This window comes from Telmatherina bonti (genome assembly GCF_933228915.1).
Source record: "Telmatherina bonti genome assembly, chromosome: 13".
Lineage (NCBI taxonomy): Eukaryota > Metazoa > Chordata > Actinopteri > Atheriniformes > Telmatherinidae > Telmatherina > Telmatherina bonti.
The window spans coordinates 21,023,125-21,039,737 of NC_136611.1; the positions used below are offsets into that span (position 1 = coordinate 21,023,125).

At 38.2% G+C, this 16,613-nt stretch overlaps 1 protein-coding gene across 1 annotated transcript in view; it reads left to right on the plus strand.

Moving 5' to 3' along the window:
- The first annotated feature begins 8,409 nt into the window (after positions 1-8,409).
- The window catches only part of pip5k1bb (phosphatidylinositol-4-phosphate 5-kinase, type I, beta b), a 31,654-nt gene continuing 23,450 nt past the window's right edge, over positions 8,410-16,613 (plus strand). The window contains exon 1 of the mRNA XM_079251985.1: positions 8,410-8,545. The gene's annotated coding sequence lies outside the window, so the exon portion shown is untranslated. The remainder of the gene's footprint in view (positions 8,546-16,613) is intronic.

A 16,613-nucleotide genomic window follows, 5' to 3' on the forward strand; every position in this document is an offset into this window, starting at 1 on the left:
AAAAAAACTATCGTGGTCGGCGGCTGTGATGTTACAAACTGCAGCAGAGTTTGAATGATGACAGTAGTAATACTTGAATGAAGGCCAGCTACTGCAAACTAAGCGTATGGCTGGTCAGTATTTTGAGTTTTTGAAGATTATTTCTAGATTAAAGATACGATAATATTGCTAAGTTGCATGGACCAGGCCTAATGTTGGGAAAAAACCTATTTCACAGATAAAAAGTGTGATAGTAATGCACTGTTAAATTAGTCTGGTACTAAGCTAAATAAATCTAAAAGTAGAACTTTTTTGTTTTTAACCCCTTTCATGCATAGTAGTCCTGTAGTGGACACCTATTTACAAGCTTTTTTTCTTGCATATTCATGAATGAGGAGTGTATTTTTGTAAATGAACCACTTCAGTGTTGTTGTTGTTTTTTTTTAAATTTTTTATTTTTTACAAAAATGTGAAAAATGTTGCATTGTTTTTATTATTTATTCATGCATGAAAGGGTTAATTAACTTTCAGTCTATGTATTTACTTTTCAGTGTTATTTTTAATGTCCATGCAATGAGCCTTGAAGTTCATAAAAGTGTCTCCATGGCACTTTGAATTTATTTGGCAAGTGTGGATTTGATTTAGAACTTGCTGTGTTTTTTTTTTTTTGTTTTTTTTTTGTCATTTCTGTGCTATAAAACTATTAATCTATAGATCAATTTATAGATCTACATGTAAGTATCAGCCATGTTTTTGTCCCATATTTGCATGACAAACTGACAGCAAGTCATGAAAGGAGTACTACCACTTATTTTCTTCCACTTAAAGCACTGGTAATGAGTATGCCCACACGCATGCTTATCGGCTCTCACTGGGCGCAATTTCAGAGTGAAAGAAGGTCCAGCCCTTTCCTAGAAGACTGGTTTCAGAGCCCAAGCCATGCTTTGAGTTGAGTCCAACTATATCTAGCTGGCACCGCTCATGTCGCCTACCAACTACTTCCCCACCACAGAGGTGAAGTTCCAGGGCCCTACAGCCAGGGGTGCCGCCTGGAATTTCAGGCCCTATGAAAGACCTAATCACTTGATTGCAAATTTTAGATTTTTGTTTTTGCTCCAGCTGCTTCAAGCTAATCAAATACATAGCTTTTCATGAGAATAATAAAGATCTGTATTAACTGTTGTATTTAAATCACAATGTACACATCAAACTAGGCTATTTTAATATTGACAGTCATCTTAATACAGACAGCTGTAGGATACTCAGTGTTTCAGTCAACTGTCCGGTATCCAGTAAACAATTACAGGCTGTTTGTTATTTCATATTGATTGTTATGTGATTAAAAATAATGTTTTTCAATTTCTTTAAAAATGTGTTTTATTGTGTATGATATGGTTTTGAATGATAAAAATATTCCCATAGACTATCTGTAATGATGCTAACTGGCATGCCCCTGCCTGAACACAATGCTACTCACAATCTTCAGAAAGACAGAAAAATGGATGACCAACAAATGGAAAATCTAAATTAATTAAAAAAAAAAATTAGTGAAAGACTAAACTCTCATGTGGATGAATAATTCCAGGATCAAAATCAGAATAATTGCTATAAGTTTAGTTAAAATTAATGTAAAAGTAATTTTTTATGTGTTTCTTATCCTGTCACTCTTACAGCTGGACTGAGGAAGTTATTTTCTCTCAAAAATAATTGTGGAGGAAGAAGGACTGTGTTTTGTCACTCAGGAACCATCAGAAGCAGTTATGCCTAACCTGGACAGTAAGTACCCCCCATTTGTTTTAAAACAACTAACAACCATTTGTTGTTTTAGTTTCCAGACCAACTTAATCTTTCAAGGCACAAACAACAGGAAACTAAAACAACAATAGAAAAAAAACCCACTACGAACAGCAAAGAGAAGTAACATATGCAAAAGAACACATTGGAGCAAGACAAAACAGTTTAAAATAGCAGAGAATGGTATATTATTATTACATTTGAGCTTTCTTGTTTGTGAATGACAGCTTGTAGAGATTAAAAATAACAGGTTAAGTTATGGAGGAAAGAATGAAATGAAGGAAAATGATGTTTAATTTGCAGGATTAAATAGGACCAGATGGTTTAGTTTAGTAACATTTAACTTAATTATTTTTGATTAATAAATTTTCTCTTGACAGAATTGATCGTCCTTTTGCTGCAGATTGTTGGATATGCTCGCAGCTTTCCAGACCCAACAGGTCATAACTGTTTTTCTCTAGTTTTGACTGCTCTGATTTATATAAGAAAAAGTCTTAATGAGATTTTTTTATTCATATTCTGTATGATCTTACAGGTGGAACCTTACAGCTCTTTTATTGCAAGGTCCCTGGGTGTGCTGCCAGTGTTACACGTGTCTTTTGCAACGAAAAGGCCCTCTTTGATAATAGTATCATCATGAACTGCACAGGCAATCCTCTGCCAAATACTGTCTGTCAGCGTGGTGGTCATGCATACGTTTCCTCTACAACGGGTGACTGCCAGTTTGAGGAGCAACTTCCCATTGATACAGAAAAATGTGCAGGCATGTAAAACTACTGTATTTCTTCTAAATGCCAAATTGTTGTAACCATTTATGTTTTTTCTAAAAGACTTATGATGAAATTTTATGGAAACCCACAAATAACAGTTTACTCATGTTATTTGCTGACTTGGTAGCTAGAAGCCAGTGTTTTCTAATAATTTCCAGTCATAGGAGAATTCATCACTGTATGCAGCAACGAAAGCTGGGAAATTCTGAAATTATTTTGCTTGTTACAAAAAGCAGCAAAACACCTGATTTAAAAATTCAATTATGTTTACTTCTACTGAAATGAATCACTTAAATATGTTTTGTGGGCTGATGGCAAATAAGTGTGTTTTTTATATAAATATGCACTTTGTATTTTAGTTGTTACATTTCTGTCTAAAAATCCTTTGTAACATTTTCTTATTTTCTCAAAAAGACTTGAACCCCATCTGCGATTTTACTACTGGTAAGCTATTTCATCTTGATACGCTCCAAGAACTTCCTCATCACTGTTTTCACTGACAAATCACTGGATATTTCTTCTTTCTATCAAGCTACCACACAGTCACCAGCGACTTCCACGGGTGTGACACATAGTAGGAGCCATCTAATACCTGAAGTAATTGTCCCGATAACATTTGGTAAGTTTTGTTCACTCTCTGGAAGGAGACTTTATTTGCTCTGTTTTTCCTTCATATGAATGAACACCTAAAGAAACGTTGCAGTTTTGAGTCTAACACCTCTTGCTTTCCGCTACTTAACCTTGATTATTTGTTTATGCTGCTATCCCCAAAAATATGCTTTCAAAGGCTTTGACAGTCAGGTGAGATCTAAATATCTGGTGTTCAGTTTGTAATCATTTTCCTGCTTTTAAGCGTGAATCTCTTGATTTTTCAGCAGTATTTGCATTGCTGGGAATCGGATATCTGTTCATACGTAACAAGAAACAGAACAGAGACCAAAGCCAGAATCCCACCAGGTTATTTGCCTATATCATTATTTGTCTTAATATTTTTATCTAACTGAACATACATATCTTTCATATTATTGTCAACTTTTTTTGCAGCTCTGAGGAAGCTATTCCTCTACCATGTGTCCAAACGTCTGGAGTCAGTGAGAGGTCAGTGAACACTAGATGTGGTACATTAACATACTGTGCTGTACATATATGACAGTACTAATTTAAAGATAACTTTTCATATCTTTAGAGGGACTCACACTGTTAACGAACTGGAAAATGGCACCCTGACTGAATGCGACCGCAACCCTGCGCATGCTTAGGAAGAGGACTGAATCAAAGAGAAGATCGGATGGATTCCATTGATCTGACTGATTGACATTTGTTTATTTTTAGCAAAAAATAACGAACTAATCACATGTTACAAGAAAAGTTACCATAAGTCCCAAAAGTAGCAGGTTGAAGCCAAACTTATTCATTCCTGCCCCTCTTATAATCATAAAATTGTTGTCCTTACACTTGTTTCATTAATCCTTCAATTGTCAGTTTTACAAAAAAGAAGGAAAACTAAATAGATAGAATCAGCTGAATGACTTCTTAAATGAAAGTGAATATCTTGATAAATTCCAGTCCGGCTTTCGACCTCATCACACCACTGAAACAGCTCTGGTCAAAGTATTAAATGAAATTACACTGAGCATGGATTCTGGTCAAGTGTCAGTTCTGGTTCGGCAACTTGTATATGCTTCCTTTGGGTCAAATAATACAGAACTTTAACATCAATTATCACAGTTATGCAGATTACATGCAGCTTTATGTGTCTTTGTCACCAGATGACCACAGTCCAATAGACTTACTGTGTCAGTGTTTGGAGCAAGTAAACTCCTGGATGAGAGAGAATTTTCTTCAATTAAATGAAGACAAAACTGAGAGTATTCTGTTCGATTAGAAAGAGAAGAGCGTTAGTGTTGGTAAACACCTGGAGACTCTGACCTCTTAAAACTACCAATCAAGTCTGTAACCTTGGAGTGTTGATAGACTCAGATCTGACTTTCAGCAGCCACATCAAAGCTGTCACTAAGACAGCTTTTTACCAACTGAGAAACATCAACAGAGCTTTAACTAGAACTAAGAGGTCTCAACACATCACACCCGTTTTAAAATCTTTACACTGGTTTCCAGTCAATCACAGGACACATTTCAAAACCCTGCTGATTGTTTACAAATCCCAGAATGGAATACATCGGTGAAATGTTCATATAAACCAAGCAGACTCAGGTCAACGAGTCCAGACCAGAGACCATTTATTTGTACGGCTGCAAACAAGTGGAGTAATCAGCCAGTGGAGATTAAACTCTGACCAAATGTAGAAACTTTTTAAATCCAGGTTAAAAACATGTATTTTCTCACGCGCCTATGCATGACATCTGCACAGTAACTTTTAAATAATTCTGCTTTTAATTGTTTTAATATAATTTATGATTTTATTGTGTTTTTGCTATTTGTGTTTTCTTTTATGCTTTTTTTGTTTGTTTTTACACCATCTGTAATGCTTTTCTCTGTCTCTCCGGACTGCGTCATCTAGTGGCGCGGCCCGGAGTTACATGACCTTTTTTTTTCCCCTCAACCCCCTATGATCTTAATGTATCTCTGTTCTTACCTGTTATAAGGCAGCACTGGTAAACCTGGCTGCAGGGCCTAATCTTCAGTTTCGTTCTGTATTCTTCTTTTTGTCATTGTTACATGTCTGTACGTCAAACTTTGGACAAGCTAGCTTAAACCCTGAATTTCCTCTCAGGGATGAATAAAGTATCTTTGATTTGATTTGAATGTTTCGAGTAAAACACTTAGAATTATCTTGTACATGAAAGGTGCCATACAAATAAACTTGCTTAGCCTAGAAATATAGACATGTATGCATACATACTCATGTACACATTTGCATATATATGAACACTCCTACACACACATATATATACATGGATACACATACATACACATGCATACCCACATACTGTATACTCAGGGACTAAGCAATTACATACATATCTCTATAAATAGTCATACACCAATATGTTTATACTCATTAACATACCTGGAAATTCACATATAGTTTTGGCTCATATACACACATGCATGTACTCATAGACATACACCTGCATATATATTTGCATTTCTGTATTCTCATACACATGTGCATATACTCACATATACCTATACATTCATATTTATACAATACTGACATGTGGGGGACTCTCCAAACAATGGCCAAATTGAAGTTGTGTTCAGTTATTATCACATACATTTGCTTTTCTGTGAAATAGCTCTGTATCCATTTCAGCATCACACCTCTTACCCCATAACACTCCAATTTATTAATCCAAATATCATAATAAAAAGTGTAAAAAGCTTTATTTAGATCAGTAAATACTCCAAAGTAGTTTCTGGTCGATACAGTTTTTGATTTTATGTATTAAATGCATTATTGCCAAATATGTTGATCTGTTACTTCTATATCTGGTAAAAGATTATGTTTGTCAAAGTTATTCAATCATTTTATAAATAACTTTTCCAGGATTTGGGAAAACTGAAAATAATGAAACTGGCCTGTAATTTGTAAATTGGTGTTTGTTTCCTGGTTTGAACAAAGAGACAACTTTAGTATTTTTTTTTAAACTTGGAAATGTACCTGTTTGAAATGGTGAATTGCAGATCTGTGTTAAAGAAATTCCCTGAATAACCCTTTTAAGTATTGCCATGCCACTTTCATTGCATTTTCTTAGGATATTTACTCTCATTTTCTTCAACTTTACATAGAAACATTGAGCTAACATTTCTTGTTACTGCTTCATTATTATCTCCTGCATTTGGATCTGTTTCTGTAGCCGGCGACCAGCCATAACAGCTCCCCTACATGAGGAACAAACACCCAGCAGGTCAGCTGAAACTCTAAGCTGTTTTAAATCCAGGCTAAAAATGAATATTTTCTACCTTTTATCAAAACTATTGTAAAGTCTTCAACTGTAACTTTTATTTCATGCATTTTACTTACTTTATAGATTTTTGTCATTTATTTTTTTAGCTGTGATATTGTAGCAGTTTTTTTTTTCCTGCACGGGACTTGAAGAAGCCTTTTAATGAACATGCCCTGTTATTTCCTCACTGTGTTTTGTAGAGGATGCGAGGAAATGTCCATTATTTTCTGCAGCTTCTACAGAATTATTTTCTTGACAATCAGCTCCAGAGTTATTCCCTGTTCAGAACCAGCATTCTTGATCAGTTTCTTCAGTCTTTTTGAGTGTGTGCCTCTGATGTGTCTGCTTGCATTTTTCACAGCAGACTTTTAAAAGAAGTGCAACATCTGCAGACCCTGAATGATCTTTAGCTTCCAGTAGAGTCTGCTCTATCTTTCTTCGAGATGGCTTCTGTGTTGCATTTCCAGTCCAGTCTGTCGTCTAGCTGGACTTTAAGGCACTACCTCCAACTCCTCTCCAATAATGTAAAGTGTGTTTTGTTTACTCTTGTTCCTCTTGAAGACAAGAATCATCTCTTTTATTAGGTTTATGTTCAAAATGAGGTGATTTTTACCATCTTACAAACTGACTGGCCAGTTCACTCTGCTTCTCATTCATCAGTGGAATACCCACAACCACAACGCCATCCGAGTATTTCTTCAGATGACAGAATTCAGAGTTGTGAGAGCTGGGGGGCAGCAGAGAGCAAGTGTTCTGGCAGGTGGTTACAGGAAAAGCTCAAACCAGTACCAAATATGCTCCATCAAGGGGGATCATGTTCATTTTTTTAAGGTTAGATATTTTATTTTGACTCATGAGTTTCATATAGCTCTTTGCATTTTTTTTAATTGTTAAACTAAAAGATTGGCTTAGGGTCTTTTGTTAGTTGTTACATGTCCCACTTTGTGTGTTTGACAGCCCAGTATTTATGCTCCTTATTGTCTCCCATGTGTTAGGTTAATTTGGAGAGTTTGTGTTATAAGTTATGTTGTAATTTACTTCCTTTGTTTGAACTGTTAGTTTGAAATTACTTTGTTACCATTATGACGTCAGTCTTGTATTGCTTGGAAGTTTATGTGCAATGTTTTGCTTTTTTTATGTGCATAAAACCCACTTTTTTCATTTTTGGGAACTATGTGGTTCATCTTAATTTGAGCAGTTTTATGGTTACCAGTATAGATAAAGTAGTCTGTACCATACAGATAGCTCTCAAATCAGTTATCAACTGGACCAGAGGTTCCCATTAAATGTTCTGAAAGCACTGTGATTTAGCTGAACTGAAACCAAATCTGTGGTTAGATGGATGTCATGTCACTCAAATTTCAGGGCAGTTCCATTATAGTGCTGTGCATAGCAAAATCTTTACTAATAGATATCTAAATAATTAACTACAAAGAAGCTATTGAAACACCCCACATTTACTTTACATAAATGTGGGAGGTTTTATATGTGCCTGTAGCTAATTATTCTGGAGGCCTTATCCTTAGAGGACTTTCCTGTTTGTTCCTGAGACCAAGACAAAAGCTGCAGACTGTAAGCCAGTGTTTTGCCATTACCTGACTGGGTGAATTGGCCCATATTTTATACTGGATCCCCTTCCTGATGCAACCTTCGGCATTTATCCATGTTCCTCTCTGGGCAGCAGCAGCAGCAGTGTAGAGAAGAAGGAATCGAACCGCAGACCTTCAGGTCACAAGACAAGCGGCTTTCCAGTCTGAGCCACTGCCAACCATATTTGTCTGGATGTTACAGGAAACTTTTGGTGACCAGCAGAGGGCGCCGTCGAGTCAGTTTTTTTTGCACCCTTCTATTATTATCCCCCCCCCCAGTGGTTTATTGGTAGGTGAGGCTGTGGAGAGGCAGGGCAAGAACACAGCAGTCTCACACTGGCTCTTCAACAAACACAGTCAGCCTGCGGTGGAGAGAAGTACAGGCTATCAGACTGAAGCGCGTCCATTTATCTATTAGCTGGAGGAAAAGTCTTTCTGTGGGGACTGCAGCAAACACTCAGGAAAATATTTCCACCAGACGACAGAGAGGAACACGATCACTGTGAGTTTCATTCATTCTGCTAAATGTTTTAGATATTTTGTCAGGTATGCTTATCCTAAAAAAGGACTTCAACTTATGTAAATGACAATAATAAAACGTCACACGCAACGATTCAGTGTCAACTCAAATGTCGCCACCGACATGACTGAGTCAAGTCATCCTGCTTTTCAGCTTTTAATCAAATACAAGATGTTATTTTATTTTCACCCTTAAAATTCTTGTTTGTCTTTGTATTCAGCTGGGGTCATTGTGTTAACTACAGAGCGTAGGAGCTGGACAGTCAGACAGATGTTCTGCTTTTTGCATGCCACATAGTCCACTTTTTATTGCTGCTTTCTATTTATGAGGAAGTGGTTTTTGTTTATTTGTCTTTCTTGCAAATTTCGCGAGAAACAGTCTGGTGTGAAATGGTGCAAGCCTGGGCTTGTGCAAATGTGGGAAACAGTCTTCAAATGCTGATTAATTCTATGAAGAAGTGTCAACACCTGACAATATGTCTCAGACTTCCCTGCATGTGTGGATGCTGCAGCTGAATCTCTTTGTGCTTACTGGACTTTCTGTGCTCCAAACTGACTGAGTGTGTTATTAGTGCAGAACTGGCCTTAGCCTCAGTATCTATCACATTATCACTTCTCTTTACAGTAAAGTGCTACATTTCTCTGCTGGTAAATACCTGCCAGTTTCCCCACACCTCCCTCCACACTGATCCATTCCACCCCCAAAATATTCAGTGACAACTATGAAACAGCAATCCCAGAACTAAAGAGAAAAATTGGACAACAGTTTATGTGGTTTGTTATTGCAGGGGAGACTGGGAGCTTATTTGTGTGCAAGGAAACTATTTCTTTTAGCAAGTTGGGCAACAATGCCAGTGAATGATCTGTGCTACTTTCAGCGGTACATATACTTGAAAAAATGGTCAGATCATTTGTTATGGCAGTCCAGCTGCTTGATGTGGGATTATTTGGGTTTACAGAACACCAAATACACCATTATATGTTAGTTATTGTGTGTTATAAAACACGCAGAGACACAACCAGTCATTGTTTAGATAAACATGTGAAACACTGTAGGGACTGAATAATTTTGCAAATCTGTAATGGAATAAATCCTGGTTTTTTTTGGACAAAGACAGCACATTACACTAGGTTATGGGTGCATATTTGCCTTATTGAACCCTTCTGCATTTCCCTCATTTGACTGAGAGGCAGTGAATTTGGTCGGGATTGGTCAGCTTGCTGCACAGGATTTTTGAAAGGGAAAACAACCTATGCAAATCTTAGCTTTCTCCTCAGGAGTAACACCTGAGCTTTCGTGGTCTGCTGCCTTATGCCCTTCCACCAATATGCTTCTGGTCACGGTGAGAAGCATCTGTGCATTATGTAATGTTTTGCACCTGAGTAGCAGGCGAAGTGCGACATTTATTTCCTCTCAGATCTTCTTCCTACCTTGGGGTTTTGCTACGGTGTGTGATATTCCCTCTGAGTTAATGATTAGATGCTAAAGCAGAGTGGAACTGCAGACATTCACCTGGAACACAAAGGAGAGAGCTGACTTTTCAGACCAACGATTGGCATCTCTTCTTCCTCCTGCACAAGCTTCCGTGAGGAGGTAGCACAACGATTAGCCGCCACAAGGCTTTTAGTGCAGTCTTGTGACTTTGGGTCAAAGAGCACTCTATGTACTGTGCTTGTTCTGTACCATGGGATCCAAGTAGTGATAGGACCAAAATAACAGGCATATGAGCCTCATTAAGACAGTTACATAAGTCAGCCACTCTCCCACTCTCATGCCTGATAATGGCTTGACCGATGAGCCTTGTGTCCACACAGGGGTGTGTCCCAAGTTGGGCCTGGTTACATTCATTATATTCTGATGAAAAATTGCCTCCCAGAGTAGTGACAGTGTAAAATGGTGCTCTGAGATGTTTTTATGTGTCTGTAGTGAAGTCTCTTTCTACCATAAGGTCTGCCAGAGGATCCTTGTCCTCGGTTATAGGTTGAGATAAGACAGATGATGATCTGCAGACTAGCTACAATAACCTGAAAGTATGACATCAACCACCTCCTGGTATCTTTTTTTTAATCAGTGCCATGAAATGTGTACCATTAAATTAGATTACAGAATTTGTGCTATAGTTTCTATATTGACCAAAATTGTCGTATTCAAATATGTAATAATACTAAATACTTTTACCCAAACTGTAGCTGTTATGAGTCGCATTAAGACATCTCATTCAGCCATGTCGTTTCTTTGTAAGTCAGCACTCATCTTTAACGGTCATGGCCGATGTTTTCTTATTTATTGGTTAAAGTACTGTTGTTCGGTTTAATCTGTAACTAGATTTACCATTTATAATAAAACGGTAAAAGAGCAAAAAAATTTTTGTTACAGTCTGCCCTTCATTTTTTTTTTAGCCATTTCTGAGATAATTTGTCACCTGTTCTCAAGATTTTAGATTTAAAATGCTATATACAGTATAACAGCTGGTATGGATCAGATCACTGCTCTAGAAGGTCATACTGAGATCAGTTTGATCCGTTTCCTGTATTGATCTGATGACTCACCTGCTAGCAGTTGTCAAAAGCTGTTGCTCTAAGTAAGCTCAGTAAAAGGCTGTTTTCTCTTTCTGTATCTGTTTTATTGCCCTCTTGTCGGCCAGGCTCCACTCATGTCAGCACAAACCACATACGCCTTTGACTGCCATCAACACCAGTCAGGAGTCAGGAATGCAATTAATGTATTTTTTCTTCATTTTCTGTTAGATAAAGAAAAAAAAAAAAAGAACTATATGAAAGTTGTAGGTTGGTATATTTATTTAAAAGATTGGCTTTTCCCTACAAAGACACTAATAAAGTCTTTGAAATGTGGCTAATTCAAATTCCCATCCCGACCACAGTCTCCACCATCATCCATACAAACATGTTTTGGAAGCAGCGATCCATCCGTGTTTTCAGGTCTGATAAACTTAAACGTTGAGAAGACAATTAAAGGGAGCATTTTACCAATTTACCGACGATGAAAGATCATCTGTATTTTTATAAAGCTTTTAATGGCAAGCTATAATTATTATTTTTTTTATTTCAGGCTTGTGTTACCCGCTCAGCATCTGTTTGTATGCGAGGTCCCACTTTGATCCATGTGATGAAAATTCTCTCACTGGAGATTTCACTCAAGACTGCATGGTGGTCTACGGACCCTTAAATTTTCTCTACCTGTATTCTACACATCCACTCTGCCCCTAGGACCTGTTGATACCCATGTTTGTATAATCCACCATGAAAAGAGTCTAAATACAATTAAAAGTGATATTTATTAGTGGTTCAGGGAAATTACTAAGACTTTATGTTCCTGGAGGGTTAATCTATAGTATGCATCACTCAGTCACATTTGATTTATAAATTATATTTTCATATAAAGCAACACAAAGTGCTTTACATAAAAAAAAAAAACTTAACCCGTCAAGTTCTTCAAACCACAAAACAGCAAGCCACACTTCCCTACACATACATGACATCTTTCAAGTGGAATAAGTTGTATAATCAGCTGTTCAAGACTGGCATCTGAAGAGAGTTGGCTCGTTTGACAAAAATCCAGCATATCTCAGCCTCACCTGTTACCACCTATGAAGATAAGAATGATCACTTGCCCACTTTCACCACACATTTTATCAACCATATTACTTAACATTGTCACCTACATCATATTCTTCAGTATTTTATTATTTGGAAAACTTCACAAACAGCACTGTCAGGATCTGTTTAAAGTCTTCTTCATTTACTGCGTTGCAGCAAAGGCACTGATGCAGAACTTCCCAGTATTATCGGTACAATCTTAATGACCTCCAGAGTACATTAAGCCAGTGTTTTACTCCCCGCCCCGTTCATGCAGCACGTCAGCACTAGTTTTTGAGAGGGTGAAGGAATATTCTCGAAGGACACAAGCAGAGATGATTGGCTCCTAATTGTTCTGCACTGCATAACGGTTGGTTGGAGGCTGCTGGCAGAGCAGTAGCTTGGCAGCCTCGCAGGAATTCAGATTATTCAGAGGTTGTGATGTTTGTTGTTGTCGTTGTTGTTTTGGCCCTCTCCCACTCTCCTAAAAACGATGAAGACTGCAGAGGCCCGCTCAGGGAACCCCTTGAGTCAGACAGTGAGAAGAAGGAATGAAAAATAAGAGATCAGACAGAGTAGCGATAAACAAGCCAGTGAAATAATTAACAAATATAGAAACTGAAAGAAACAAAATTCCTCCTCTTTATCTGAAGCAACCTGTGGCACTCCCGTTACCAATATGATTTACTTCTAAGAATCAAGCAACCCCTTCTGATTACAGTCATATTTCTATCCAATAAACCTCCCTATCTCCCATGTAGGTGGGTGATCAAGTAAACCTTTGGACTATGAGATCCTGAAGATATAGTGAAGATGGTGCTTGCTGAGATGGGAAACTATGTCTCTCATTGTATTTGTGCCAACATTCAGAGCTGAGGCTAGCTTGCACAGATATGACCGGTGTGTGTGAACATAAAAACACATACTGTGATAAGTCCTTGTCTCAGAGTGTGTCATGCTGCCATGCATTGCTGCATTCGGAGCAACTTCTGTCTGCTTCTGTTGTCTTGGGAGAACATTCAGTGTTTTCTATGTATCACTGTACCCTCCCTGCTCCCCCCTCACACACACACACACACACACACACACACACACACACACACACACACTTCTCTATTCCCTCATCACGTGACTCTCTGGACACAGAGGGTGACCTCCTCCTCACTGCTTCCCATGCAGAGTGGAACTTGAGTAAAACGCTCTCTGAATTATAACCACACAGACTAGATTCCCTCCCTGGCTTTCTGTTTAGTCATCTTACAAAATGAAATGCATCAAGTCTTTTGCTGGAGGCCTTGTAGTTATGAGCTGCTGAAAATGCCACAGCTTCTCTTCTGTTCTCATCTGTAAGTATCGTGACTTCACATTAAATAAAAGTTGGTTGGTGTTTTTATATTAATCTGCAGGATTTGAATGTTTATAGCTAATGAGACATTTGCATCATAGTCTGGGTGTCATTGTCCTCTTTGACCTTTTCATTCCTTCCCTTGGTGTGGTCAGTGTGTTTTTATTTATTTATTTTTGGACATGTCACATCAGAAACAGATATGATTTAATCAAAAGGTGGAAGACACGATATTACACAACAGAATATGTTAAGAAGTAACTAAATTATCTGGGTTCCTGTTTTTTTTTTTTTTAAATAAAAAATTATTTGTTTGCAGGTAAAAGATGCAAGTAAGAATAGTTTGCTGGAAAGATATTGAGAAAAAAAGCTCCACTTTTCTAAGCTAAATTATAATAATATATTAATAAAGCTTAGCATATAAATATAGGCAAGGTTTTAAATGACCACATTCACCAGCAGTTTAAGCATGAAACAATAAATTGATTTTATAAATCTGGTGTGTTTTCCCAGAGGATGGACCTCTGTGAACTGCTCATGTAGCGCCACTTGCAACCAGAACAGTTATTAATTGTTTTGCTTTCCATGAGTATTTATTCTCACACAGTTAGCTATGGTTACCTAATTACGTTTTCACCATGTACTCTATCGCAACTACTATCAACAGATATTGTCTCGCTTGTTAATCTGTTTGATCAATCGTCCTGACAGGTTTCTTGACCCTCAAACTTGGAGCCTTAGTTACACATGCAGCCTCTGCGCACACACACACACAAACACACACTGTGTTGCGAAGTCTGCAGTGCAGCATAGTGCCTGGTGTTAGTGAGAAGATGATGTTTTGAAGTTCTTATCGCAGTCTGGCTGACAGATGCTGATAGTAAACACATCTCCAGGTGATGTAGTGAAATATGGAGTAAAATGCAGCTAAAACCATCCAAAATAATGAACCTAAGAGGATGCATGTGTCAAGGATGAGTGACTTTTTGTTCCTGTATATCTGCAGGAGAAATGCTTAAAGCAATCATGGATCAGACAGTATGATTTTATGTTGGCACTACTACTTACTATTTGCCTACAGCCACCATTATTTGGATATATTTTCACTTGAGTGGTGCAGGGAACCCACCATTTAACATTGATAGTCCAAACTAATTATACGTAACAGGTCATAATTAATTTATCAGAAGCAACTATTTGACATGTTTTGCCAAACTAAGCCAAATATGTAGACACACTTCTGGAATAAACCCCAAATGTGTTTATTCCAGAAATCAAATGAATCTTTCCTCATTTAAAATACAAGAAGTCATTTTTTAGAAAGTTCGTGTTTTGTTCATTCATTAGTGCACTTTGGTCAGTACGTGTGTAGTGTGGTCTGGGGACAAGAGTAAATTTTAATATGTTCTCAGAGTTTTCAAGGGCTTGGACAGGGACGGGAACGGTTAAGTTGATGAAGTCGATCCCCTTTAGGCCAAGCTAAGCTTACTGCACATGCATCTTCTTGATTGTATCCCTCCAAATCCAGATCTCAGTGATTATCTAACATCACAGTCAGGGATTGTGGGGGTCATGGCAGACCAGCAGAGCAGTCCTGAGTGCTCTGCATTGCTGTTCTGTTATTGATTCTTCATTATGTCTTCAGTCTTTACTGCAGTAATCTAATAGTATCTGGGGAGGGGAACCAAACAGGAAACAAAATTAACCATTCATGTGCTGTCTGTCTTGGTTGCAGAAACATTGGAGCCTTCTTGCCCACCTCTCAGTTACTCATGTTGGACTGTTTGAAAATGTTTTCACATCTCGGTGGGGATATGCTTTTTTTTTTTCTTTTACATAGTTTAAAGAATCTGGAGATACTTTCTGAAAATTCTTCACTTCAACCATTTAGACTCACTGCTCAGACTGATTTGATGTCCATCGTTATCGTACCAGATGGCCCTTCTCTGCTCTTAGCCACATACATTCCTTGCCAGGACTGCTTGACAGATAGAGCAGCTATTTGACTTCCAGACAGACTGAGTAGCAATAACCCTGAAACCATGGAGGAGATACGGCTTTCGACCCACTGTTTGATCTGTGATCCAGTGTGTTAGCTTGAAGTGTGAAAGTCTTTCTTACAAGGACGGTGTGGGGAGGGCAACTGAGAATAGAGTTGTTTCTGAACAGATGCATCTGGGGTAAGGTAAATTAGCAAAGTTTCTTCACACAACTCCACCTAAGAGCCAAGCTCAGTATTTCACAAGTACTACCGATAAGTGCACATAAAGGACAGTGTTGACCAAGTCTTGGTTTACACAGTCAAAGTCACAGTAAGGGCTGAAGGGTTTTTGCTGGGACTGTCTGCAACAGTTTTCTGGACTGGACAGTTTCTTAGCATTGCTGCAGTTCATTTGTTTGTTACAATCTGGACGCAGTGTGTAGTTTTCATCATTCTTCTGAAATTTTCCTCACTGATCAGATATGGACAAAATACTTTTAAGTCCATGACCTTAAACAAGTACACAGAGACAAAACGTAACACAACTCAAGACCTTTTACACATGTGCATTTTATTCACATGTTGACTTTTCGACTGCGGAGTTTACATTTCATTGATCGCTTGGATCATCTTACCCTATTCGGTTCTTCTTCAAACCACAAACATCCACTACATGGCCCCATCTGCCGGAGGCATTGATTTGACACAGATGGATTTATTTCTAGGACACGTTAGTACCGTTGTCACTTGAAAGGTGTTGTTTTACCTTTTGTGTAACAGTGTTCTAGTGTTCCCTTGTTCTCCTCCTCGTATTCCTGGTGACATCGGTGTTTGCTAAGGGAGTGCATGTCAGCAGTAAGACACAGCTGATGAGGATCATCCCTCCATGCGTCCACCCATCTGTCTGCCTCCCTTTTGTTGAAAGGTGAACAAGAGACCTGCTGTTGTTCACTGCAGCTGCGGGCCTCTCATGGATTGTTCTGGAAAGAGCACAAGCATGGGTTGTGTGGGGTCAGGTGAGAGGGGGGAGAGCGATCCACACAATTCATTTTGACAGTGACACTCTGGCCAGGGCAGAGCTGAGAGCCAGACGGGTGGGCCAAAAGGCTTGTTAACATTCCTCAGCTT